At 43.6% G+C, this 24,562-nt stretch overlaps 1 long non-coding RNA gene across 1 annotated transcript in view; it reads right to left on the minus strand.

The window, feature by feature from the left end:
* Positions 1-24,562, minus strand: part of LOC135410394 (uncharacterized) — a 69,949-nt gene that overhangs the window by 44,650 nt on the left and 737 nt on the right. The gene's annotated exons all lie outside the window — the stretch shown is intronic.

Below are 24,562 nucleotides of genomic sequence, written 5' to 3' on the forward strand. Positions count from 1 at the left end.
CGTGCCTGAGAATGCCAAGTGCCCACATGATTTCTGAGCTTTGGAGAGGGACTCTCCACTGCTCTGTCCCACTGAGGTTATGAACCCCTGGGTGGTCTCTTCATTCACACCATGAAATCACTGCCTGCAAACAAAAAGAATCCTCTCACACAAAAAAGAGCTCTGTTCTCCCAGCTTAGAGGCTGCTTCCTGCTCCTTTTGTGCATATTTGCTTTTCTTTAGGGTAGCTTCTTTGTCACAAGCAGCTCTAGTGTTCCCTAGGCAGGGATAAAATAACCCACTGCTATTTCAGACTTTGCAGCACCGTGGCTGCTTGGAGGGATAGGGAAGTGCACTGGGTAACTACAGTATTTATACACATACATATATATATGTATATATGTATATATGTATATATATATATATATATATGTATATATATATACAGGGAAGTGGAGTTATGAATGATTAAAATGTGCTGGTGACTTATTACGTGGGAAAAAAGCAACTTTTCTCCAGCTCCCTTGAAGTCAAGGAAGACACCAACTCATCAAACCTCATGGGCATCCTTGGACACATCACTTTATACATCTGCAATGACACTGAACATCAGCTGAGGATCTCACCCTGGACGTCCCAGTCCTGCACAGGACGAGATGTAAATCGTTGCCATTCAAATCAGGAAGCCACAGAGGATGTTTGGCCATCAGGAAGTTCAGGATAAGCCAGGGTTGTATTCCTCTCCTCCCACACTTGCTGTGGAAAGATTCTGGCCAGTTTTTACAGCCAAATCTATTCCCTGAGTGCTCCTTTGCAGAAAAAGGATGGAAACAAATCCCAAAGTGGCATATTTTGCACGACTCTTCCCAGCTTGACAAGGATAAAATTTAATGTGCACTAATTAGTCTGAAATGATGGGAGCCTGAAATTAACTTCACACTGTAATTTAGAACCTGGTACTGTTTTGCATCTAACCCACACATTAGATACTGAGACCTATATTCAGACTTCTCCTTTTAGACATCTTAAGTGTAGCATTGCAGAACCCAAAATTTAGGCTTCTCACCCCACCAGTGTGATTCAGAATATCTAAATTAGATGCTTATGTGGAAAAAACAGAGAGTCAGGTGCTTCTAAAAGCCTTTCAAGGGCACTTCAGGAACCTTGGATTGCTCGTGCAGAGTCTGCACTTCCTTGTAAGATGATTCAGTGGCCCCACGGGGTAAATCCTGAAATTTGAAATGCCAGGTTTTCCTTTGGCCTGTTGCATGGAGGAAGCAGATGCCCTTTATAGCTTAGATTATTAGACAGCCCAATTGTCAGGGTAACACTGGACCAGGACTCCCACTGACCTAAGAGTGTTTTTCCTCCAAGCAGGACAGTGTCTGTTTGTCCTTCTGTCTCCAGTGGTAGGGGCTGCAGTCCTGTGTCAGTCAGGGCATCCAGTGAACATGGATCTTGTCCAGACTGGATATTTGAGCTTCAGTGAGCAGGAAATTGCACCTGCAAGAGGCATTTCACCTGCTTTTTGCACTTGCTGGTTGAAAGCCAAGTCCATGCTCACCACCTGCCTTGGATTCCCTCCGCTGACTCCTTGGAGCACAACCCAGGAATTTGCCAACACTGTTGAATCCTGGTGGATTTGCACCCTTTCCCTTCTGCCCTCAGCCCATGCTCCTATTTCTTTATACCAGTTTGAGGAAAACACAATTGTTTGGCTGTTAAACATAACATCTTGAGCCAGTTTTGATTGTCACCAGGCCCTGTCTGCTGCATGGAACCTCAGCTCTGGATCTGCCAGAGCCTCAGGAAGGCTATCCAAGACTTTTTAGTAAGACTCATGCTTAGATTTATAAAAAAATATCAGCTCCATCAACTACAGTGTTGCAAGTGCTTTACTAACAGGAATGGAGATAAACATGTGCTTAAATCCTCTGCTAAATTCGAGTCCCAGAGAGGAAGATTAAGATTCGTGCTCATTGATTGCATGTGATTTTAAACTATTTGTAGGTTCTACTGAAGTTTCTCATTAGAAAGCACAGCAGGCCACTCTCTTTGAAGAGCACAGTTTGTTTTAGTCCATTGTATCAGAATGTAGTTTTGTTTTTTAAGTCAGTCCGTGAACTGAGCCTGAAGCTTTACTCAGGCTCTGCTCAGATCTCTCCATCTATGAAATCACCAATTTTCCATTTGCTTCAGGGGTAAATAAACCACTAAAGCCCAACCTGGAGTGAAATTTTGGAAATTAGAAACCTCAGCTCAACCTCAAATGAGGCTTCAACTGAGGCAGTTTGTCTTTGCTCTCCTCCCTGGGTGGGAAGTGGGGACATCCTGAGCTGTCCAAGGTATTCCAGGGCTCCCACTCCAGGCATAATTGCAATGGTTAAAATGCCTACTTAGCCATTCCTAATTGAATATGCAAATTGCAAACCCCACATTAACATCTCAGAAATGTGTGATTCTGTACCCACTAGGGTTTATTTGCAGTTTGAACAGTTTGTTTCTGGAAGAAGGAGAAGAAGAAGAAGAAGAAGAAGAAGAAGAAGAAGAAGAAGAAGAAGAAGAAGAAGAAGAAGAAGAAGAAGAAGAAGAAGAAGAAGAAGAAGAAGAAGAAAAAAGCTTTCGAGTTTGTCCATTAAATTATTCCACCAGCTGTCACCTTATTAAAAAGGCTGCAGTTATTAATAAAACTTCTTTAAACCACTCACCAGCAACTGCACATTTAAGAAAAAGCTCCCTTCCCCCAAGTTTTCCTTGGAAAGGTTCTCAGATTCACTCAAATTCATCTCTCTCCTCCTGCCAATATTCCTGAGTGCAGCACAGCAGAACCTACCAAGGATATAAATGCAGATTTTCAGATCCATAGGTGGGGGTGAACAGGATGGATTTGTTCTGAGACAAAAAACGGCCAAAACACAGTAAAGAAATTCTGACAAAAGCTGAAATTCCAAGTAAACATTTGTCTTCTTGCACATTTTTAAACAAATGGTGTAAATCAAGAAATAAACCAGAAAGAAATGGAGAACATGATTTATCAGAGATGGGGGGAAATGAAAAAGAATTGTAAAGATGAAGATGTAACCATAGAGCAAACCAGCAAGATTTATCCAAAAATGTAATTTTAGGTTAACCGGAGTCAAGACAGCAAAAATGTATTACCAACCTCCAGCATCACAGTTCCTCAGCTGAAGAAAAAATCTTTTAAGGGGAAAAAAAAAGCCCCCAAAAATGACAGCAGAAATCCCCTCTCACACAAAAGCAAACAAAAATAAAGTCAGAAGTAAATGATGATGTTAAACTCATCAATTTTGCACCACAAAAAAAGAGATGGATTGAGACATCAGGTGAAGAAGTTGATACAATTCAAGGTGTTGGGCTGTTATCAAAGCCCTGCTTTGTGTGGATTTTGCTAAATCTGCACCTCCTGCTTATTGTGTTACTGTCCAGAGCTCATCCAACTGGAATTGGCTCAGTTGGTGCCCATTTGTTCCGAGCAGGAAATAAAAATGAAACTCCTGCTGGATTTGAAGCATCTCAAAGTCTGGGGCAAATGAGGTAAAAATGGAACTGAAACCTGGAACAGAAGTGCTGGTGGAAGCCTGGAAATGGGGAAAGGAGACAAACTTTCACTCTGCAGCACCATCAGAAAGAAGGAGGGGGAAAAGCTGCTACGCTTCTCCTGTTTCTGAGCTGGGAAAGCAGTCCCTGTGATCACAGTCACTGTGATTCCAGCTTAAAAAAAACCTACAAGAATTCCTTGCAGAGAGAAAGACAGAAAGAAAGAAGGAGAGGAGCAAGCACAGTGAAGTTTTTCTTTTGAGATGTCTCTGATTTTTGCCAGTGAAGTGAAAAGTGACTTCTCTCACCCAAAATGAGCAGTTCATCACATCCATGTGGGAATACAAACAGTTAGGAGTTCAAACACCAGCACAGAGGCTGGTCAGGCTTCCTGCTCATATCTGTTTTCCATTAGAGAGGAGAAATTTTTATTAGGTTTTATTTCAGCATCTTGGTCATCCTTCTTTTCTCACTAAACTCATCAGGAAGCTCAAACTGTATTCAGCTGGTGCTGAACAGGGTGAACAGCACTTCCAATCCTCTGAAAGTTGACAGCATTCTTGTTCCAGCTGCTGCTTCCCCCATGTTCCATAAAGAAAAAGCAGCACCACCAGCCTGGCATCAAAAAGGGCTGTTCCATGTGAAAACCCAAAAAGGAACAAAGGCTTTTCATCCCACAAGGCATGTTTTTGTCTTTTTTGGAACCACACACAGACTTGTCATCCATCCACTTGGATGTCCAAGAGAACTATCCCACCATCCTTCTTCCAGCCTTCAACTTCTTTTTTCTCTACTAAATCCAACCAATTCCCATCAAAACTCTCAAATTGTGGCCCATCCCATCACTCCAATTTATTTCAGTGCTTTTGGAAAGCACAAGTGTTCTGTGGAATCCTAATTTCAGGACACACACCAAAGTCTGAGATTCCCACTGACAGTCCCTGGAACACGGGCAGGATGATGGAATAACACTCCTTTTCCTCACACTCAGTCTTGAGAACGATAAGATCTGCAAGAAGTATTTAAGAGTAACCACGAGGCTTGGAACAGGAAAAGAAAATCAAAACCAATCTGTATTTTTATAGTAACAGTGATATTAAAAATGTCTTGTTTGCAGGGTCACCAACACCTCCAGACTCTACCTCATCCAGCAAGGGTTCATTCATCCCAGTTCAGTCCCGGGAAATCTGAAGATAAATCAGTTTGTTCTGTTTCCATCACTCACCCAGGCTGCACAGAGCCTACAGAAGTAAATGGAATACTTGGGCTGCTGTGACTTCAGCCTAAAGTGTTTAAGTAACAAAGCTGTATTTTTATTTTAGTGCCACTCTGTGCTGGTTTAGCCTGGGGTGGAGCTGATTTTCTCCACAGCAGCTGGAGTGGGGCTGTGGTTGGGGTTCGTGCTGGAAACATTCTTGATTAATTCAGGGACGTTTTTATTGCTGAGCAACTGAACACACCAAGGGCTTTTCTGCCTCTCCCCCCACCCCACCAAAGAGGGGGCTGGGAGGGGACGTGGAACTGGGAGGGGACACAGCTGGGATGGCTGATCCCAACTGACCACAGGGATATCCCACATACGGTGTCAGTCTTAGGGTATGGAGAGGGGAAAAGAAGAAGGAGAGGGGGAAGTTTGGAGTGATGGTGTTTGTCTTCCCAAGTCACTGTTAGACATGGTGGATCCCAGCTTTCCTGGAGATGGCTGAAACCTGAATGCCATGGGAATTTGGAAATGGATTCCTTGCTTAGCTTTTCTTTGCTTGTTGCATGACTTTTGCCGTACCTATTAAAATTTTCTTTATCTCAGTCCACAGATTTTCTCTCTTTTACTCTCCAGTTCTCTCCTTCACCCCACTGGGAGAGAGCAAAGGGCTGTGTGGGATCAGCTGCAAGCTGGAGTTAACAAGATCACAAAACAAGATCTTGCATAATAATCTCACACTGATGTCGCAGACAACCCCCAAAAAAGGGAAAATTTCTTTACTGGCAGGGTTGTCAGGCACTGGCACAGGGCAGTGGTGGAGCCACCATCCCTGGAAGTGTTCAGAAGACATGTAGAGGTGGCATTTGGGGTCATGGTTTAGTGGTGAACATGGTGGTGCTGGATAATGGTTGCACTTGATGATCTCAGAGGTCTTTTCCAACTTTAATGGTTCTGTGCTATTACAATTAAGTCTGTTGGCCTACAAATTCTTAACAGAACACACAGCTTTCCTCGTGTGCTCCTTTCCTAGACATGAAGATCACAAAGAAATATGTGAATCAAAGAAAAGTACCTATTTTCCTACTAAATCTTTTTAGTGGCACTGAACCCATCACACTGGAAAAATAGCAATGATCAGGTTTTCAATAGACTAATAGAGCAAGTAGACTTTTTTAATACACACAGACTCTCATTTTCAAAATGACAACCCTAAAATTAGGCTTTTTAGGCTGGCATATATGGGATTTGCGAAAAATAGTGGTGTGATTTAAGAATCTCATGAGGTGCAAACCACATTTCCTAATTAAGAAGTGCAGTTTGCTTCGCTCTCATGACTTGCTAAACTTATTAGAAAAATGTTACCAGACACATATGACACGGAAAGGGTTTATCAATTGCCTTTTTTTTATTTTATTTTTCCTGAGGAGATTTTATTCTTCATGCTTGCCAAGAAAAGGCAAGCATGAAACTAAGAAGTAAAACACTTTTTATCGCGGTTGAAATTCTACTAGTTATTAGAAATCTAATGGAGACAAAAAACATTCCAAATTCACAGTTTTAAAGCAGGATTAAAACCAGAGCTGTGTGTATCAAAACTGATTTTTTAAAAATTATATGTACAGGCGTGGAGGTTCTAAAAATACCTGATATGAGGCAGTGGAAGAACAGTTTGTTAAAATGTTTTCCGTTGCTCAAGGTGGATTTTTTTCTGTTCTGACCCCAGACTAAGTCAGCCTGAATAAAATTATACCCACCATCAAATCAAGCTCCAACATGATCCATTTTTGCTATCACAAAATGTTGATTGAAATAAAATTCCATTGATTGAAAAAGTGGAACCAGGTATCTCCAGAGGCTGGACCGGGTTCAGTGCTGATCACATCCCTCCTGTTGGCTGTGGTAAAGCAGCTCCCTGTGATCCAGGAAATCTTGTTCTCCAAAAAATTGCTGCTGACCTGGCAGGTGTTGAGTCCGTGCAGATCCAAGTCTCACCTGCTCCACGCTGGGACCACCCAGCTGGGATTCAGCCCCTTCATGACACGTCCAATCTGTGCTGATAAAAGAATCGGTTCTAATTTAAGGTCTTACACAACAGGGAGGGACAGAAAACGGGCTGTGGGGAAGATACAGCACATCTCTGATGGCCTTTAAGTGGTTTATTCATGAGAAAACTTTCCCTTTGTGAAAACAGCGAGGAAAGTTTGCAGGCTTTGCAGTCACAAACAGAAACATTTAAATTCTGGTAGAAAACATAATCAGTGAGCAATTTGTGGGACTGGTGGGCTCAGTTCTTCACTCTTCTCAAGTTGAATCAACCTCGAAGATTGACTGATGTACCTCAAAGGTAACCATGGGCTTCTCAGTGAACTTCTACAGGGGATAAAAAACCCCTTTTAATTTTTTTTCATCCTATTTCTGACATTTTCCTGCTTTACAGGAAATAGATGGGAATATAGTTCCCATATATGTTTATGTGGGATATATACTGGAATATACAGTGGAATATACTGCAAAAATTGCTCTCTAAGGCCTCTTTACTGCCCTTAAAGATTGAGTACTGGGGAAGTGCTAGAGCATATTCCTGTTTGAAAATTGCATATTAAAACCAAAGTGTTACTATGGAACAGCTCCTCAGTATTTTATCCTTGGTCTGACTTTTCCACCTTCACTCCAGAAGGTCCCTGGTTCTCCTACAGCTCCTGTGTCTTTACTTGTGCAGATGCCTCAGATATTCTACAGTCTCTCAAGATGCTTTTCATGCCTAAACGCAGGCAACTGGATCATCTTCTGATTAGTTGCCGTGTGTTTAATGATTGGTATCATCTATTCCATGTGGATGCATGGAAGTTATATCCACTCTGAACCTTTTCCATTGACAGAGCAACCAGGACAGGTTTTATTTTAAGTATTTAAAATGTTTAAATGAAATGTTGTCATGGAATCACAGAATGGTTTGGGTTGGAAGGGACCTGAAGGATCACCTAATTTCCAACGCCCTGCCACGGGCAGGGACACCTTCCACTATCCCAGGTGGCTCCAGTCTGGCCTTGGACATTTCCAGGGATCCAGGGGCAGCCACAGCTTCTCTGGGCAACCTGGGCCATGGTAATGAAATCATCATCATTATTGTTGCCATCATTTATTTGTATTAATCCCTAAAATCTTCAGTTAAAAGGAGTAACTTTGTCCCATAAAGTTTCAAGAAACTGGACCTATCCTGGAGAACCCAAAATCTAAACAGATGAGGAGGCAGAATAAAAAAAGAAGAAAAATAAATTGAATGCAGACATCCATCCACTGGTTTTATCATGTTTTTCATTGGAGTTTTCTCTCTTGAAAAGTTGAGAAGGTTACAAATGGCACTGACTGTGCTGATTTATGTCCCCCAACACCCACCCTCACCATCAGAGCCCCTTCATGAGATATCCAGCAGCAGAGGGAACTTTGTTCCTGGACTTCCCAGCCAGCTCTGGACCCACCTGCCCCTTGTGCATCCCAGTTTAAGGTCAAGCTGGGACAGACTCTTAAAAAAAAACCCGAACAAACAACCCCAACTCTACATCTGTCCTGAGAAATTCTCAACCCTCTGCAGGATTTAATACAGCTGACAAGATAAAATAATTGATCACCATTACAAGAGGCAACAATGTAATACAGAGATAAGCATATCTTTCACCCGAACATGTTTAATCTAGTGGCTTAATTTAATATTTTAGGAAACTAATTTAATATTCTTTGCTTTGCTTTTTGCATCCATCACCACGTTTTAATCATTCTGTTTGATTTTCCGTTTTCCATTAATTTCTGTACTGTTCAAAGACTAATCTGTTTGTTTTTCACTTGTTGATTTATAATTTCAATTTAGAATTTGTTTTGTCCTTTGATAATTTAATCTGGTTCATAAACAAGTGATATATGGTATTGGAGACAGATCCTTGTAGCAGGAGACAACAATCTTCCTCTCTTTAAAGAGATCATCTTTCAGCCCTCTCAAAAACACTTAAAAAATGAATAAACTGGGGTTAACTTGTTTATTCTGCAATGAGCTCTCTGAATATCCATGTATTCCTGACACATTGCTGACTCCTGCAAGGATAGGGGAAGTGCTTCACTTAAGATTTTAGAGTCACAAGTCTTCAGCATCATCATATACAATCATTATCTCACTCCACGCTGTACCTAACACAATTCACTCCCAAAATCATCACTTCCAAGCACGAGAGAACCCCTGTGTCAGCCAAATGAAATGGAAACAAGTGCATCAGCTCCCTGAAAAATTAGGTTCATCCATAAAGATGCTATCACAGAGTGAGGAGGAGACAGAGAACAGGAAAGTTTTGATTTGCTACTGATAAAATCAACTAGACCCCTGTGAGAAGACCTGATTTCCCAAGTTTATTCTTATTTACCTCCTTGAGATTCTGCAGCCAGATGTAAATTGTCGTAATGACTGAATAGGTGGATCTTGCTGATTCTCAGTGTTCAGGGAATAAAACACTGGGAGAGAGCAGGGAAAGAAGCACTTTCCACAAGGGTTTGGCAAGGGGAAGGGGTTTAAGTGTAAAATCTTTATTGCCATTTTACTTGCAGGAAACAGGGTGAGCTTTTCCTTTCAAGTCAGGGCAAGATTACTGAGTCAAAAACAAATTTAACCTCAGTCCTGCTCCCAGTTTGAGGATGCTTGCCCAGACAACCCCTGCAGATGCTGAGTGCTGGTATCACCCACCAGGCTCCTTTCCCAGGCTCTTCCTCCTATTTCAGTTCTTCCCACTGTATTTTAATCGGGTTTTATTAGTGGAAAACAGGTTCTTAGGTGCTATATCCATCAGCAGAGCAACCAAGAGCATGTCCCTTCTCTCCTCAGAGGAGCACAGACCCTGAGTAACCCACGGGTGTCTGCAATTCCAGCCATAGGAAAAATCCTGCTCAACTGGAACGTGCTCGTGGACATGCAATTACAAAGAGACACCTCTTGCTAAAACCTGTGTTTAAGTTCCAAGCACATGGGGTGAAAATTAACTTGGAGAAAAGATTATTGAATGTTTCACTTCAGTGAAAATCACGGGGTGTTTTTTTCCTCGAGCCTCTTACAGCAGACGAATTATTTGAGGTCTCCTCTCTCCTTCAAAAATATCCACCTAGGGAGCATTGATTTGCTGGAAAAGTTTCATCCCAGTGAAATTCTAGTGGAGTACAAAGACTAGAATTAAATACAGGCTTTTATGTGGGAAGTATTAAACAACCTGAATAACTCTGAAATGGTTCCTCCTCCACTAATAACACCAATTTATTTCTTTCCATTGCATGAGGAACTTCACTATCCCCAATTTGCCAGCACTATCAGGCTTTTACCAGCACCACATTCCTTATTTTCTTTTTTCCAAAATAAGAAATAGCTGAGAAACAACTGTGAATGTTTCATTTGGTTATGGAAAGGAAGGTATGTCTGTGTCCATAAATCTCACTTTTGTGAACCAATATTGTTCTGGACCCTTGGATTCAAGAATGAAGAATAGTGTCACTAATTTCCTACTTCTTCTACTTGGGACAGTCATTATAACCACTTAAATGAGAAGAGGTATTTGATTTAATACTTGATGTGTGTTAAGATGTGTGTTTATTAACTCCTATGCTTAAGGCACTTTCTGGCAAAGTGATGAAAAATGAATAAGCAGCACAAACATTCTCAGGAGGAACAGCACCTTTTACAAACTCAGTGAGGTTAAATTGCAATACAAATTAGCTGACAAAGAACTTAATTAGCGATTTTTTAAACTCAAACACTTAATAGGGGAAAAAAAAAGAATAAAAGTGCTGCCTAAACCTTCTGTGAAAAAAAAATAAATCAACTCTGTATAAATAAACATAAAACCAAATCACTGTAGAAAAGCAAGAGACTTTATTTTTTAAAATGCAAACTGCAAATTCCCAACTATCTCTTCATTTTAATCAAAGATAGAGACACCAATGCCATAAAGTACAAGCAAAAAATATTCAATTCTGAAGAACATATAAAATTCAGAGCCCAAGAGATGTATTAGTTTAGTTTCTCAATGCTTGGCAGTCAACACGACCTCAGTAGCTCCACGTGGTGTGTTTTTCTAAGGCATCATTACATGGATAAATACCTTTCAATAATCCTGGACCTTCTCCTTGGGAATATAATTTACGGGGCTAAATGAAAAACAGTGCCCAACAAGTACCTCGGTTCAGTGCTGGGATCCTTTTGGAAGTATCTTTGTGGACTGAACTAAATCACTTGGCACATAAAGGAGTGTATTTAAATCTCAGAGAAATGAAGGAAAGTGCAAAATAAGTGCTCTGACCCTGCTCTCAACCAGTGCAAACATTTGCAGTGTCTAAACAGCCATTTGATTCTCAAGAACTATAAATGCAACTTTTTATGATTGTTTTTTGTCCTTCAAGGGGACACTTGTGGAGATTCTCTCTCTCTTTCATGTCTCCAACACAACAATTCCCATTCAGCCTCTCTTGGCACCCCAAGCAGAACATCATCAATGATTTCAGAGGCAGCATCCCTGCTCTCCCAGCTATGAAAGTCAAGGACAGGGGATCCCTCCAGCCACGATCAGTGGTCTGATCCCACCAGCAGCTCAGTCCCTATCCCGTTCTCCAGTGATGTCACTGCTCAGTTTTCAACTTGCTTGTTGAAAAAATATTTAAAAAAAAAAAATATTTCATTCTTCAGCTCCCTCTTCAACCACAGGAGCTGAACAGAGGAGGGAAAGGCAAGTTTGCTCCTCAAGGCTGATGCAAAACCAAACAACTAACAGGGGGTGTTGCCACACTTTAACAGCCCATGTGAGACACCATGAGTGGGGCTGGAGAGCATAAACACCATTTGTTTGCGTTCTCAGATGTCTTCCCCTGAAGGCTTTTCAGGTTTACAGAATCCCAGAATCATTTAGGTTGGAAAAGACTTTCAAGATCATCCAGTCCACCATGTGTCCCATTCCCACCTTGTCCCCCAGCCCAGAGCACTGAGTGCCACGGCCAGGCCTTCCTTGGACACCTCCAGGGATGGGGACTCCACCATCTCCCTTCACAGCCCCTTCCAATGCCTGACCACCCTTTCCATGTAGAAAATAATGTTTAGATGCTACAGATGCCATCTAATGCCACCATTCCCACAGGTACACTTGTTCCTTCTACGGGTCAGTCTAATCCCAAAATGTGAGATTCACACGTGGGGCCGCAGGCTGGGAGATGTCCAGTCACAAAATAGGAGAGCAAATCTGCTCCTAGAGGATAAACTCGATGGGGTTTAGCTTCCAGAGAGGAGTAGGGGTGTCTGGAGCAGCGTTTCACAGCTGCCTCTGCCCTGGTGAAGCAGGAGCAGTCTGGGAACAGATGGCAGAGCTGCTGGCTGGGAGTGTGTGGAAGGGAGACTTGAGGGAATGTGTGAGACGGGGCATGGCAGTAGGCAAGGAGGAGACAGGTGTTAAAGGATCTCACCCTCACCACAGGAGACTGTTTGACATCTGCAGAGCACAGAGGAAGAGCAGAAGGTGCTACGAATCCATCTGGGAGCCTCAGTGCAGCAGGGAGTCACAGATCAGGCAAGAAGTGCCACAGAAAAGTCCAATTCCTCGAATTCCACCAGAATGAGGATCTACAACTTTCACCACGCCGACAGGACAAAACAAGAGTGGGGTGAAATCCATGCCCAGCTGTCTCTCCATACACCTCCCACCTCCAGACACCTTGGGAGGTACAGAAAGCTCCTGCTGCAACCAGGAGAAGCCACTGCCCCAGTGCACTGGAGCTTCTGCACGGCTTAGTTTCTGGCTGCTCGAGGAGGTAAAGAAAAGCTCTGCTTTCCTCTGTTTTACAGGGACCTGCAAAGAGATCAAAAACTGCTTCCAAAACAATTCCCAGCTCCGGGGGCCCAGCACGGGAAGGACATGAAGCTGCTGGAGAGAGTCCAGAGGAGGCACCAAGAGGATCCCAGGGATGGAGCAGCTCTGCTGGGAGGAAAGGCTGGGAGAGCTGGGATTGTTCAACTGGAGAAGAGAAGCTTTGGGGGGACCTGATTGTGGCCTTCCAGGGCCTGAAGGGGCTCCAAGAAAGATGGAGAGAGACTATTTGCAAGGGCCTGGAGTGACAGGACAAGGGAGAATGGCTTTGAACTGAAGGAGGGCAGGGTTAGGTGGGATATTGGGAATAAATTCTTGGCTGTGAGGGTGGTGAGGCCCTGGCCCATGTTTCCCAGAGAAGCTGTGGCTGCCCCTGGATCCCTGGAAGTGTCCAAGGCCAGGTTGGACAGAGCCTGGAGCAACCTGGTCTAGTGGAAAGTGTCCCTGCCCATGGTAGGGGGTGGGACTGGATAATCCTTAAGGTCCCTTCCAACCCAAGTTGTTGTATGACTGTGTCTCTTTTCATCCTAAGTGTCCCTTCAGAGATTCCCACAAATCTCTGCACTGTCTGGTGCCTTCTAACCTTTGCTAATTTTCTCATAAATATTTAACACTCTCCACCCAAACTGTTCAGCAGGAGGTTGACTTGTGACGGAGTTTCACGTCCCTTTGCTTTTTCTCCCTATTTGACACAATCTGAAAATTTCTGGATTATGGATATAGCTTCTCTTTACACAGAGCAATGATGCCTCTATTCTGCAATCATGATGTTGTTTCCCAAATGGAGAGTTCGTTGCTGGTATTTCTTCTACCTGTTGTTCTTTGCATGTGATACACAAGAACCCTCACAAGGATCCCTGTGGAATTGTGTGTTCATTGCAAGAGCAGTTTAATGAAGCTGCTCTCAAGCTTGAGGGAAAAATGCCAAGGACATCTTACCTTTGGAGGAAGGCATCTCTGAATTCCACATTTATGGAAAAATCAGCCCACCTGTTGCAGGGATACTGAGGTGGAATAATTATTTTCCTGCAAATACACACTGTCACATACACACTGGGGGTGTTCCAGGCCAATTAAAACAAAATTAAGCTCCACAGGCCCAAGCCATCACTCCCTATTAAGTGACTGTAAAAGGCAGAACAATTTTAACATATTAAGAATTCTTAAAGCTTTAATAAATCTTATGGGTGTCAGGAAAAGTAAGTTGTTGGAAAAGATAACAGATCCTCCTAAGAGAACCTTTGGTGTTACTGTAGGAGACTGTGCTCCTTTCCACTTCAGAGGAGATCTTTTTGATTACAAAACTCTGAAGTAACAGGGATCAGTAAAAATTGAGAAACCATTTATAGACTCATTTACTCATAGCTGAGCACAGGAAAAAAAAACAACTCACATTTTGGCTTGGAGGGGAAGAGAAAACTTGAGGGAGGAAATAAAACCAGAAAATAGAAAAAAACATCATGTCACTGAAGATAAAAGTTTAGTTTCTGGCATCTCATTTATCTTCATAACTCGGTAAAGGGCTTCGACGGATATTCATTTCTAAATTTAATTTATACATATTTGTTGATAGGGATGTGCTCTTTTGACTTTTTCATAACCTACTGGAGATAAACATCCTTAAAACAGACCCTCCAGCACTTTCAGAAGCCAGGCTTCCATCTATAATTAACAGTGTTTTCTCCTTCTTCTCGGAGTTTTGACCTATCTTCTGTGTGGATTTCAATAATACTGTTTATTAGCCTCTTTATTATGTCTAATATGTCAGCCAGTCTGTCACAAACACAGCTTAAAATGCAATAATCAGGAAAAGAAAGTCAGTAGCTTTATCAAGCAATAACTCCCCAGTCACAGCCTGCTCTGTGCATACATTATTTCCTCATGCAATCCAAAACAAGGAGATTGGCAAGGAGAACTTGTCAGATGTTGCCAGAAACACTTAACACATACTATAATACAGTGCATTAATTAATGTTTAAAGCTTGGCAAAGATTTAAATGAGTGAGAGCTGCCAACTAAAGGTGAGATGGATGTGAGAATTACATACCTGAATGCTGGGTTTTTTTTCCCTGATGGAGGAGAAGATCCCAATCTGCAATTGGGAACAGACAAGGTTTTGTACGAGTGGGCTCAAAGAACATTTTTGGACTTTGTGGTGAAGGGGCTGGAGCACAGATCTGATGAGGGGCAGCTGAGGGACCTGGGGGTGTTAATTTGGAGAAAAGGAGGTTCAAGAGGGACCTTCTCCCTCTCTACAACCACCTGACAGGAGGTTGTGGTGAGGTGGGATGGGCTCTTCTCCCAAGTAACCAGTGACAGGATGAGATCAAAGGCCTCAAGCTGCACCAGAGGAGGTTTAGGTTGGATATTAGGAAAAATTTCTTCATGGAAAGGGTGGCCAGGCAACTGGAATGATCTGCCCAGGGAAATGGTAGAATCACCAATCTCAGAAGTGTCCAAAAAACACTTGTGGGCCTCGAGGACATGGTTTAGTGGTGAGCATGTCAGTGCTGGGTTAATGGTTGGACTCAATGATCTTAAAGGCATTTTCCAACCTAAATGATCCTGTGATTCTGTGATTTCCTAGAGACCTGTGTCCTTCTTCTCCTGGTGATTGCTGTAGTCCCTCATTTGATACTCCCTGGCTCTTGTATGAATCCCCCTAATTGGGGACACAAGAAGGAGTACAAGTGGTGCAAATACAAGCCACAGGGGTCACTTAATAACAAATATTTTGCCTCTCATAATTACCTGTTAACCAATAGATTACCAGTGCAGAAATACTGAGTTCTGCCACACTGGGACAATAATTTGGCTCTTTCTCCCACACACTCAATCTGATTTTCACCAAAGTTACAAAATGTTTTGTCATCTTAACTTAATGGCTTGCAGGATAATTTGCCCAACAGATTTAAGAGATATGAGAGAAAATGTTTGACTGTGAGATGGGTCATACCAGACTCATTTGTTTTGGAAGGCAGGCTAACAAAAATAAATACCACTTGCTTCTGATGGAATACAATGCTGGGATTCTGATATCCAATTTATATATTAGGGCAGAAATCCAAGTGAAAACAGGGGGAAGGGGGAGGATGGGTAAAAAGGACTGGTGAAAAAAACTGAAGCATCCTGGCAGGTGATTTTTTTCAGCTGGCAATGCTCTAAGGCACAAATTTAAGTATGACCTGATTGAGTTTGTCTACTTTTATTGCACACAGGGTGTTGAGACAGGCTTATAATCCAAAACTTTACTAGTCAAGCCCATAGCTGTTGGAGGATATTGCTTCCCACCAAGGGCTACACTGACAGCAGGATCTGGGCTTGCAGGGCCTTTGAGGATCACAGTGTGAGGGCAATAGTGTGAAACCCCCAAGGGAAAGATTACTGCCACCAAATCTCTGGAAAAAACTGTCAGAGAAGCATAGCTGGAAGGGTACAGAGCCACAAGCAGAGGAGGGGCTGCAAAAATCCCAAGTGGAAAGCCTACAGAAGTTAATTCCCTCGAGGAACTGTGCAACACATGGAATTGTCAACATTTAACTTACCATTTGTGGAGGTTGCTGGGAGCACTTCAGGGTATGAGAGTCAGTAAACAAACCCAAACTCTATTATTGCCTCGTGTGGCATTGTCTGGTCCCCAGCAGCATAAATTAGTGTCAGGAACAGAGAGGGCACCACAACTGTGAGAGCACAGAGATCCCTCCTTCCTTGAGTGCTGATTCCAAGGGGCAGTGGGATCCTGGGAGGCATCAGGAAAAGCATTGCCAGCAGGTCAGGGAGGGGATCCTGCCCCTCTGCTCAGCCCTGAGAGGATGCAGTGCTGTGTCCAGTTCGGGCTCCTCAGGACAGCAGGGACAGGGAGCTGCTGGAAGATGTTTCTCCTGTGGAGATGCTGAAGGGATGGAGCATCTCTGGGAGCAGGAAAGGCTGAGGGAGCTGGGGCTGTTCAGCCTCCAGAGCAGACACTGAGAGGGGACCTCCCCCAGGTCTGGAGGGGCTGCAGGGAGGGGGCAGAGGATGGACCAGGCTCTGCTCGGGGGGGCCCAGCAATGGCACAAGAGGAACAGGCAGGAACTGATGCCCAGGAAGTTCCACCTGGACATGAGGAAGAACTTCTTTGCTGTGCAGTGACCCAGCACTGAGCAGAGACCAGAGAGGGTGTGGAGTCTCCTCACTGGAGATATTCCAAAACCATCTGGACAAAATCCTGTGTCTGGGATGGTCCTGCTTGAGCAGCAAGTTGGGACCAGAGGACCCACTGTGATCCCCTCCAACCTGACCCATCCTGTGAAACTCAGCAACTCAAACATCTTAGAGGGCACGAGTGCCCTGACAGCACAGTGGGTTTGGTCAGCTCTATATCATTCCCCTCCCTCAGCCCTTTCAGTTTTAGCTGTGTCCCTGTGATGTGGTCACAGCTTTGGGGCAGCATCCAGCTCAGCACCTGCTTGCCAGGTGGCAACAAAACCCTTTGTACACGAGCCATGAAGAAATATATAATGTGTATTGGGGGAAAATGCTTTTTCTCCCAAATGAACCATCCCACCCCATCCATGAATGGGAACATGAGGTGTGGGCTGCTGGAAGCACTCCTTGACTGGAGGTGTAAGAGCAGATGATCCCAGACACGTAGATGATGAACAGGTGTCAAATGAGCAAGTCTGGTGTCAAAGGTTTGCACACCTCACCTCCCCTCTCAGCTGACAGGACTTGGTGGGGTTAAGCCTGGGGCATCTTGTGGTAAAGTCATGTAAATGGGTGTCATGTGAAAGCAAGTCCCCAGCTCATGTATCACAGATTGAATTATTCCATTTCAGCTCAGCTGAGGGTCATGTTGGAAAATAAATGAGGAATGACCTCAGGGTCTCAGTCACAGGGACTCCCTCACTCCTTTTGGTCACCTGCTGGAGTACATGATGTTTGGGCCTGGCTGTATGAGACCAGACACTCCTCTGGTGCGAATTTTCATCTTCTATGCAAGTTATGTGACTTCCATGCCCAGACAATGCCCCCAGAAGCTCTGCAGCTCAAATCTGGGCAGTTGCAGGGCAGGACACAGCCACAGTCCATCCTGACTAGAAAAATCAGGTGATCCCAGTGAAGCATTAAACTAGTCATGGACCTCCCTACTAAATCCATGTGCATTTATGTCCCAATTAGGCTGGTTCTTTCCTCTGCCAGGTCAATAAGACACCTGCAGTATTTCACTTATGACAGGGAAAATATATGAAAGCAAAAACAGCCTTGCATGAGAACTTTCTAATGAGAAAAGAGCCTCATGAAGGATAAGGGGGTCATTTTAAACTAACAGGAGTATGAAATTCCTGACAGATCAGTTAGTGTGAGGGAAAGCTGAAGGAAAAAAGAAAAAAAAGAAATAAAAACCAGGATTTGACAACCAGAAAATATTAGGAGGAAGCTGGTGAAGGGTCTAGAAAACATGTCCTGTGAGGAGCAGCTGAAGGAGCTGGGGGGGTTTATCTGGAGAAGAGGAGGCTCAGGGGGGACCTCATTGCTCTCTGCAACTCCCTGAAAGGAGGGGGGGTCGGGCTCTGCTGCCATGTCCCAAGAGAAAGGACAAGAGGAAATGGCCTTAAACTCCACCAGGAAAGGTTCAGATTAGAGATTAGGAAAAAAATTTCTCTGTCAGAGTGGTCAGGCATTGTTATCAGTGTCCCAGGGAGGTGGTGGAGTCCCTGTGTCTGGGAGTGTTCCAGAGGTGTCTGGATGTGTCCCTTGGGGCCATGGATTAGGGGTGATTGTGGTGGTGCTGGGTGAGGGTGGGACTGGATGATCCTGGGGGTCTCTTCCAGCCTTGGTGATTCTGTGAATGCATTTTTTGTGTTTGAAGCAGAAGGAAAACCAGCCAAAATCTTCATACCTGTGACCTCGTGTGATGGGTTGTGACCTCTTGCAAGGAGCCCTGTGGCCAGGAGGACACTCCTGTCGATTCAGAAAGTCTTTCCAGAGGAGACACAGTCCTGCCAAGTCACAGGGATAACCAGCAGTTCACCCCCTGTATCTATATCCCATCCAACCATTTCCCGTTCTGCTGCTTTATTAATCCCTGAGAGTGCATCAAGGCTTTGCCTTGGATCCCTTCCCGAGAAAGAAGCTGCCTGCCAAGAGGATCTCCACACATATGGGCCTCCTGTCCCCTCACACTCACACACACGTGTTCCCACATGTCCCATGAATCAAAAAGCCTGGAAAAGAGTGGGCAGCTCCTGTGGAGGTTACTGCACTTGTTGAAGTTAAAATTACAGATTTCTTTAAAAAGAACCTACAGTTGAATTTAAATTCCATTTCCTCTGGCAGCAAAGTTAATGGGGTGGTTTATTTTTCTCCTCACAGAGCTGTAGGTTTCTTACAGTCAGCAAACAGGAGACAGGTTGCCAGGTAAATTGTTTTCTCACTCATCCGGCTCTCCCACATTCCCACAGATCTCAGGCACAGGAGAGGAAAGGGTAGAATTCATCAATGGGTCCCTTTTTGGGGCACTTTTTTAGCTCTTGCTAAATTCCTGCATGTAAATCTATAACTTCAGTCATGGGTTGTATCTTTTCTCTCACCACCAGAAGCAAAGTGGAGATTTTGTGATTTTATTTTCACATTTTAGTCCAGGACTAATGTTGAATTATTCTACAATTACTCAAAGACACACATGCACAAAGCTCACAATTAATTACATTTGCTCTTGATGGTCAAAAATTCTGAGGGAGCAACAGAGGAGCCTGCATAGGTTTGAGTGATCTCTTAAGGATATTTTAGTGCAAAACATTTTCTAGTGAAATCTATCATATTTGGGACCAGCTGAAAAAGCTTTCTTTGCACCACAAGAACTTTTGAGACTTCAAAAGTCCTGCCTGTCTTCTGTCAAATACAGTGTAGAAATACAAAAAAGCCACCCAAAAATGAAACAGCTGACTTGAGTCACATTATGTAGTTTCAGAGTTATAAGAATAGATTTTTCCTTAATATTCTTGTCTTTTCTATTTTTATGTTATTTTTTCAGTTACTGCTTGAAACTTTTTTAAGGGAAAAAAAAATCAGGATAATCACTATGATCCCAAAAATGAAGTTTTATAGATCAAAATAGTAAAATGCTATTCTTTTATTTGCCCAGAGAGGTTGTGGAACAACCCCATCCCTGGAAGTGTCCAAGGCCAGGTTGGATGGAGCTCTGAGCAACCTGGGCTAGTGGAAGGTGTCCCTGCCTATGGCAGGGGGGTGGAACTGGGTGATCTTAATGTCCCTTCCAACCCAAACCAGTCTGTGATTCTGTGACAAATAAAGTACTGACAATTTTGAAAGCTTTTCCACTGCATTTCCAGCCAGGCTACTCAGTACCACCATATCTGCTTTCAAATGGGCTCAGATTTTTTGGGGGGAAAGAATCCCCAAATAAACAAAAACGAAAAAGGAAATAAGAATTGTTTAATGAACTGCTGGCAAATTCTATTTGAGGTATTCAAATCCCAACATCCTATTCTTTTCTCCATCACGTCACATCAATATTCTGCAGGCAAACCCACCTGTTTCCACAGAGCCCTACAAAGACTTTCTGTGGGAGTCAGTTGAACTGTGGGCACATAAAAACCAGACCAGAAATGCAAAAAATATGGGATACAAACAGCCAAACATGCAGGAGGTAACTCTGGGAGTTGAAACTTTTTCCAGAGTGTTGTCAGGAAAGCGTGTTTGCCTCAGGAGTCGTTATAGAAGTCCAGGAATAATCTGTCCCCCAGACCCAGGTGGAATTTAGAGCAGATCCATATCATAGGCTCGGTCTGATTTGGGGAAATGCACTTTCAGCTGAAATTGAGATCAGGTGTGAGTGGTTATTTCAGGCTGAGAGAGTCAAAATGTGAGGCAATGTCACACATTCACTGCCTCATTGCAGGGCAATGTGACTTTAATCAAATGCATCCACTGTTCCAGCGCTCTGCCAGATCCCAAGCCGAAAATTTGGGAGTACCTGTCTAATGATTGAGGACAGAAATGAATTCACAAGTTCCTTGCCTTGCAGTGCAACAAAAAAAAATACCACCCTGCGTGACGGATGACAAAAATATTCCCTTATTCCCTTCACAACAACCGGGGAGTGAAAAACCTTCCTTCCTCTGTTCATTCCCAGAATGTGAAATGACAATGGAGGATTTTTGCTGCCACGCTCCAGGCAAATTTAAAAGAGAAAGTCTGCCTGTTTCCCTTGGGAAAGAATACACAATTTCCAGTCAGATTGCATTGGCACAGGCCAGGGGAGTCTGGGAGCAGGGCACACAGGCACAAGGTTAGAGAACAAAATTCAAATGAAATGCAAAGTGAGGAGAGGATGGAGGGGCCAGTTAGAAGGAAAGACTGTATAAGCAGGGAATGTACCTTCAAAAACAAGCTGTGCTTTCTGCTTTATGGCTGTGTGGCAGCTACTTTCCTTCCCCTCTTGAGTGCAGCAGGCTGGAAGTGGTGCAGGGGGAATTCTGAACCCCAGGAGCTGGCAGGAGTCCCCAGGTCTTTGCGGCACAGAGTGAAAAGAGCAGGTCATTAAACATCATTCAGAATTGCCACTGATGAGAAAGGAAACATTTCTGGTTTGTGTTTGGTGCTCTTGCAGGGGTGCAAGTCCAGATCAGAGACAGGGTGAAGGAGGTTAACAAAATCCTGTGACATTGATGCCTGATATGAGAAAATTCATGACACTGGGACAATGGTAATAAGGAATAGAATAGACTTTTAAAACATCTCCTGGCAAAGCAGGCCCACCTAAAACATGCCTGTTGGTTTATCCCATGTCTGTAGCACAGCTGAACATCATCATTCTTTGCAATGACTGGACCCAGTTTTGATAGAATCCTGTGGGGATTTTGCATGTAAAGTCAAAAAATAAATAAACAAGTAAAAGAACAACTGATGAGGAGGAAAAAAGATTTTGTTACCAGCTGCATGGGTTTTTCCAATACTTTCATAAGAAAAGAAGGTTTATGCAATTATGCAATCTGTCTGCCCATCTTGTCCTTCTCTCCAATTGTTTTTGAACCTTTCCCATGAGATCATCATATTTGGAAGCACTGGGCAGTGCTGGTGGGGCGTTCACTGTATCTCTTGCTGCAGGAGAAGGAAATCAGAGGCACCCGTAACACATACACATTGTTTTCATCAGGTTAGACATAACCACAGTTTTGCTGCCATCAAAACTCTTCTCAACACCATCTCACCAAGTGTCCCAAGAGTTTGTTGTCAGCTCTTGACCCACCTATACCTGCACAGTGCTCTGCCAATGTTTTGCCAGCATATTAGCCAGCAACACTCTTCTGCAAGGCTAGGAAAAAAGATCCCTGATGTTACTTCTGGCACTTTGAGCCGAAAAAGTACAAGAAAAGTAACATTTACTTCTTATTTTCTCTGCATGTGTCCCAGGGGAGTTCTGAGCCAAGAGGTACACGGTGAACAATCCACTGCAGAAGGGTCAGAAGCTGCTCTGCAGAGTTTGGCCTCTGGATCCAGGATTGCTCCCTGGAGCAGTGAAGCAGAGCTGGTCTCAGAAGTGAGTAACTGAAAGGACATAATTCAGACTTGCCTTTGCAACACAAGAAGAAATATGCCCATGAACAACCCCAGAGTCACGACAATCACATGCTGCAGAACATCACGATGCCCACGAGAGAGGACAGGGGCAATGGCAGGTCACTTTTTGGGTGCTCTGAAAGGACCTAATTGCTGCTGCAGACCTCACTGCGGGCATTTTGTGGTTGTGGTTTAGCCTCAAGCTTTGCCAACCCCGTGCTTTTTTACAGACCACATGCACAAACACAACAAATCACGTCGAGCAGCCCTTGCAAGAAAAGATGATCCGTCCAACAGCTAAATCGTAAAGTCCCAAAATACACCGTTACACAATTTGTCAACAAATATTTGCCTCAGTGGCTACTGAAACAAAGGAACTGGTGGCCTCTTTTCTCAAGGGAAATGGATTATTTTTTCCTATTGCATCTCCATATTAATGCATTGGAAGAGGTTTCCAGCAGAGATGTCCTGCTGAGCAGGTGAGAACTAAAGGTTTTGCTTCCAAGAGCCTGTGCCGGAGGGGAGAGGTTGGTGGGATTTGACTCATTTGCCTGGGAGAGGGTACAAACCTGCAGCTCCCCAGGGACTATTTTTTTCCTGCCAGCCTGCAATTTGTGTTAATTTCTTTAAGTGTGATATAAAAAACACAGCCAATATGCAATATCTGCTGGAGCAATGGTAGGAACAAGCAGGAGACCTGCTGGGATTTACAAATCGTCTGTGACAAGTGAACACAGCACCATGTTTCATGGAAACAGTGAATTGGACACTTGCCTGATTCAGCAACGAAGCTGTCTTTACAATTTGCATTTCACTTCAATTTTATCTGTCCCCTAGTTTTATTTCCGAGAATTTGGTTTTCATTAGGCTGGGTTGGTTGGGTTTTTTTCCACCCTCTCCAAACTTTCATTCCCCTTGAAATAATTTTTTAAACTAGATTTTTTTTTTATTTTTTATTTACCGGTTGTCAAGCATAAAAACTAATTTGATTCATCATGGAGAGTAATCGTGATCCAGAACAAAGTTGAAGGATTCAATCAGCAGTGAAAGCTGACCAGCCAGTCTTCAATTCACATTAAAAAAAAACCCCATGAAACTTTCCAATCCACTGAAAGCAAAACTGGCATTTGGGCATGGAAGGCACGCAAGCAAGGTCCTATTTTTAAAAGAAATTATCACGAGTCAAAATCTTGGAAAAAAAAATAAAATAAAATATTGCTTGTGAAAGTCAGATCCAGGGGAAAAAACCCAAGACCACGATAAATTCCATCTGGGGATCCTGAAAAAGAAGAGGGGGTGGTGGGCAAGGGCAAATGTTTTGCAAATGATTCCAACTCTTGGCCAAACTCTTTTTATAGGGGTGGCCTCTGTCTCCATATTCCTTCATGATAAGGGCTGCATTTTCCAGAGGTATTAACCTAATGGTAAAGTTCTGTGGCTGCTTTTCCTTGCTGGAATGTTGGCAGAGCAGGTTTGGAGGACTGATGGATGTTCTGTTTGCTCCTAGAATGCATTCCCTTGGGAATGCAGATTTTTCATAATCCACAGACCCATCTTAAACACCACAGATCCCCGTTGTGTTACTGTTCAACACAGTAACTGCCTGGAGGAAGAGATCATAGAATCATGGAATGCTTTGGGTTGGAAGGGACCTTAAGGATCATTCACTTCCAAACCCCTGCTGTGGGCAGGGACACCTTCCACTAGACCAGGTTACTCCAAGCCCTGTCCAACCTGTTCTGAACACTTACAGGGATGAAGAGTACGTAAATTCTCTGGGCAACCTATGCCAGGGCCTCACCACCCTCACAGTAAAAAATTTCTTCCCAATATCCCATCTAACCCTGCTCTCTGTCAGTGTGAACCCATCCTCCCTTGTCCTGTCACTCCAAGCCCTTGAAAATAGTCTCTCTCCATCTTTCTTGTAGCTCCTGCAGATCCTGGAAGGCCACAGTCAGGTTCCACATGGGAAACCACCCCCTGCCCTCACCCATCCCTCTAAGCACCCCCAGTGCTCAGGGATAGGGGGAACTGTTGGAGTGCCCTGGGCAGGGCCAGGGCTTGGACTGGATAATCCTTGTGGGTTCCTCCCAACTCAGGATATTCTGTGATTCCCTGATTATTTCTGCTGCCAACACCCATCTTGCTCCTGAGATGGACCCGGAACAGAGGAGCAGGATTGGAAAACTCCGCATCTTTTCTGACCAGGTTGTGCCGACCCAGCCATAAGGGAAAGGGAGCAGCCGAGAGTGGTAAATGCTTGTGGTGGGAAGGAGCGACGAGAGTCAGAGAGTCCACAAACGATGGGAATTGTTTGTTAAACATGTATAAACTTTTATTAATAGATTTGATGAATAAAATTATTAAATATATTGCATAT

Source organism: Pseudopipra pipra, chromosome 2 (genome assembly GCF_036250125.1).
Source record: "Pseudopipra pipra isolate bDixPip1 chromosome 2, bDixPip1.hap1, whole genome shotgun sequence".
NCBI classification, from domain to species: domain Eukaryota; kingdom Metazoa; phylum Chordata; class Aves; order Passeriformes; family Pipridae; genus Pseudopipra; species Pseudopipra pipra.